Consider the following 4,008-nt stretch of genomic DNA (forward strand, 5'->3'; position numbering starts at 1 on the left):
GATGATTGTCAAACGTTTGTGTAAATGAAAAGCCTACTTAAAACACTGGCGTGTCTGTTCAGCTTTGATGCCCAGTCGCCCCATCAGCTGTCCGGGCAAAAACATTCTTAGTACAGGCTTGAATCAGGAGGTAGTCTATTTTGACCCGAGTCCCACACATAGCCGGCCGCCTGCGTTAACGTTGGCTCGTACACCGGGTATTAAATCCACGGCTGCATTGCTTTATCTGATATATCTTAAGATAACCGGCTAACGGGAACTGACGTAATTCCAGATCCAGCAAGACACCCAACCTGCTTGGAATTCTTCTCACTACGGCAAGCCGAGAGGCCAAGAAAGACGAACTAATGTACCATCTAATCAACCCGCGGTTTTTAAATCTCATTTTTACGGCAATTAACTAAACCCCAGAACCTAGAGTTGACAGGGAACTAGACCAGGTTCAGTTTAAGATTTGTTAAAATCCTTCTGTCAACCAAGAGGTTTATTTAAACTCAACCATGCTTAGTTCAACCATTTCATAATGAGGAAACAATAAAAAAGGTAGTCTGTTCTTTTTTCATTCATTTGTTTTATTGAAAAGATTCACAATTCAGATCTGGAGGTCACCGCGGGCCGGCTCTGACATCATGGAGCTGTAACAAGAGAAGGAGGTTGAGGATTGGGCAGCAGACCATCAGATATAGCTCTACACCCAGAAGACCATTTAATAGAGCGCTCAGACATCCAAGGAAGTATTGGGCCGTCACTGGTCCGAAGACCTCAGGTGCAAACTGCGAATGTAGGAATGACATCATCACAGCGCACAGGATACCTCCAATAAGTTGCTTGCAGCTAGTATAGTATAGATACTAGAGTCTCTAGTAGAACTATAGACTATTACACAGACATGTAATGTTTAAATGCAATAATATTTGCCTTTTAATTCTGATCCTGTTTTTATCACCACTTTTGCATATTTGAAAAGAGCAATTTATAGAGGAAAATTTGTCCTGATGAAGTTTTTAGTAGTAGAATACTTTATCTGAAATAAGTGTTTTTAATGCAGTAGAAACAAGACTGTTCTCCGGGTGTTCTCCGGGGGTTCCAGAAGACCTAAAGCAGAGTCAGCCCTCACCTCCAAACAACCAGGAGGCCCCACAGGATGGGTCCTGGGAACAGGTCGACATCAGGACCAGCTGGAACACAGTTCAGCGCCACAGTTACTCAGGGAAACAAACCTCGTCATTTGATCACACAACATAGTCAAAAGGGCGTCGTTTCGCTCAGACATCCAAGGAAGTATTGGGCCTTCTCCGGTCCGAGGACCTCAGGTGCAAACTGCGAATGTAGGAATGACATCATCACAGCGAAACAGGCCGACATGAAGGTCGCTAGAGGTTGACTTGAAAATGATTGAAAAAATACGTACCAACACCGACATGTTCTGGTCACCGCCTGAGTCTTAGGGCTCGATCCTGAAACGCAAGAACTAAACGTCAACCGACCCGCCTCTGAAACTAACACAGCAAAAATGGCGGACATTGTCGTTTCGCTCAGACATCCAAGGAAGTATTGGGCCTTCTCCGGTCCGTAGACCTCGGGTGCAAACTGCGAATGTAGGAATGACATCATCACAGCGAAACACTAGGTCACCGCACCTACTACCCCCCCCCCCCCCCCCAACCAACTGGCAAAGTAAAGACCTACACACCACCCACAACTTGAGGTCCTTTACCTTCTATGGAGGTGCCTGGTTCACTACTTCCTGCCAGAGCATCACCCAATCAGGAAGCCCCGTCACTGTTCACCTGCAGGAGAAAATAAAGATCACGTTCAGGGAGGGGCGGGGGGGAAGCAGCGACACAAAATGGCTGCAGCTAGGCCTGGTTTCGCTCAGACATCCAAGGAAGTGTTGGGCCTTCTCCGGTCCGTAGACCTCGGGTGCAAACTGCGAATGTAGGAATGACATCATCACAGCGAAACCGTGACCGAAACTAGCGGTCGACCGAGCCAAAAAGGTTTAGCAAATACGTACCAACGCTGGCATGGTCTGGTCACCAGCCCCCCCGTCTTACAGCTCGGTCCTGAAACACAAGAACCAACCCGTCAACTGACCAGCCTCTCAAAATAACAGTCAAAATGTCAGACAGCATTGTGGTTTCGCTCAGACATCCAAGGAAGTGTTGGGCCTTCTCCGGTCCGGGGACCTCAGGTGCAAACTGCGAATGTAGGAATGACATCATCACAGCGAAACACTAGTCACACCCCCACCCAGCTACAATTTGAAGTCCTTTACCTTCTCTGGAGGAGACTGGGTCCCGACTTCCTGCTAGAGCTTCGACACCCAATCAGGAAGCCCCGTCACTGTTCACCTGCAGGAGAACATAATGTTAGGGCGCGTTCAGGGAGGAGGAAGCGGTGATAAAAAAAAATGACTGCATCTAGGCGGACATTAATGTGGTTTCGCTCAGACATCCAAGGAAGTATTGGGCCTTCTCCGGTCCGGAGACCTCAGGTGCAAACTGCGAATGTAGGAATGACATCATCACAGCGAAACCGTGACCGATGGGAGAGACAAGAGGTTGACCGAGCCAAAATGGTTGAACAAATACTTACCAACACTGACATGGTCTGGTCACCAGCCCCCGTCTTACGGCTCAGTCCTGAAACACAAGAACCAACCGTCAACTGACCGCCTCTCAAAACTAACAAACACAGAACGACCATCATTGTCGTTTCGCTCAGACATCCAAGGAAGTATTGGGCCTTCTCTGGTCCGAGGACCTCAGGTGCAAACTGCGAATGTAGGAATGACATCATCACAGCGAAAAAGCCTTAGTGGAAGACGTTGTACGCAGGGGTTCAGACAACGATGTGTAGGAAAACACTGATTTTAACTTACTAAATATTGACTGGATGTGCAAGATAACAGAAGGGAGATAATTACCTGCTCTTGGAGGTCCCTCATGCAGTTGAGAGCCATCATTTCCAGGTGAAAGGGCACATCCCTATCCTGAAACAGGGCAGAACAGTTGAGTTAACACATTAACAGTAGAGAACACTCTATAGCCGCCACACAAAGCGCTCAGACATCCAAGGAAGTATTGGGCCTTCTCCGGTCCGGAGACCTCAGGTGCAAACTGCGAATGTAGGAATGACATCATCACAGCGCATGCGGTGACCATGTTATTAGATGCGCGCTTAAACACGGCGTACCTTGAACACTTGTCAGCATGTGACGATTCTGCACTTCTTTGGCACCATCTGAAATTAAGAATGGTAGTTCAATAACATGCAACACATTTCCAGCTCATGCCATCACTACAAAAAATAAACTGAAAATTCTTTCCAGCCAAGTACTCCATTAGCAGGATTAGAACAGAAAAGTATAATACTGCAAACTTCGAATCACCCTCCCCATTCTTTTTGCCACCCAAAGTTTATAGATCTAGTTCGCCAGGCGGGGAGGCCACTTGACTGAAAGTTAAGTTTGATCAAACTTAAGTAGATTCTGTTTAACTGATTAACTTCAGCACCCAGTCTGAATACACAGCGACCGGCTGTTGGCGGATGGTCCGCTTCTTGCAAAAGAGTCTAGGCATTAGTTTCAAGTTGTAGATGCGTCTGGTGAGACCACATGCGAAAAACTAACAAATGAACACGGGTAAAAGCAAGGATAATAACGTATTGTACAAAAGTAAAACTAGTTCTGTACAACTTGCATAAAGAAAGAACTAACAGCACCATTTATCCGTGACGACAACATGCTGCAGACTGGGTCCCTCTGATTCAGAAACAATCTACAAACATCTGTGCCAACAAAGCAGCCTGAGAAGCAGCATTCTCGGCTAATACTCATTAACACTTCCACCCTTTCTAGAACTGAAGGATATTTCTACCATCTCGTACTGAGTGGGGACCTTTTTTTTTTTACCTTGATCGTAGCATGTTCGGCTTGCTGTCGACGCACCGTTTCCAAGAGGAGAATGAGAACCTGGAAGAGGAACATCCGCTTTAAATATGCAC

General features: G+C 46.6%; 1 protein-coding gene and 1 long non-coding RNA gene across 3 annotated transcripts in view; both read right to left on the minus strand.

Moving 5' to 3' along the window:
* The window catches only part of LOC311373477 (RING finger protein 175-like), a 4,206-nt gene extending 3,985 nt beyond the window's left edge, over positions 1–221 (minus strand). For both annotated transcript variants that reach the window (XM_084490240.1, XM_084490241.1), the window contains exon 1: positions 1–221. This exon is cut by the window's left edge and continues 77 nt beyond it. The gene's annotated coding sequence lies outside the window, so the exon portion shown is untranslated.
* A 334-nt stretch (positions 222–555) lies between these two features.
* On the minus strand, positions 556–3,967 carry LOC311373476. Its single transcript, XR_014642293.1, has 10 exons — positions 3,917–3,967; positions 3,199–3,246; positions 2,930–2,995; positions 2,599–2,645; positions 2,279–2,354; positions 2,018–2,066; positions 1,718–1,790; positions 1,412–1,457; positions 1,118–1,178; positions 556–635 (listed from the first exon to the last, which is right to left on the minus strand). It is a non-coding gene; the product is annotated as an uncharacterized lncRNA (long non-coding RNA).
* Positions 3,968–4,008: the final 41 nt, after the last annotated feature.

The sequence above is a fragment of the Micromesistius poutassou genome (assembly GCF_964030765.1).
Source record: "Micromesistius poutassou genome assembly, contig: SCAFFOLD_4468, whole genome shotgun sequence".
NCBI lineage: Eukaryota > Metazoa > Chordata > Actinopteri > Gadiformes > Gadidae > Micromesistius > Micromesistius poutassou.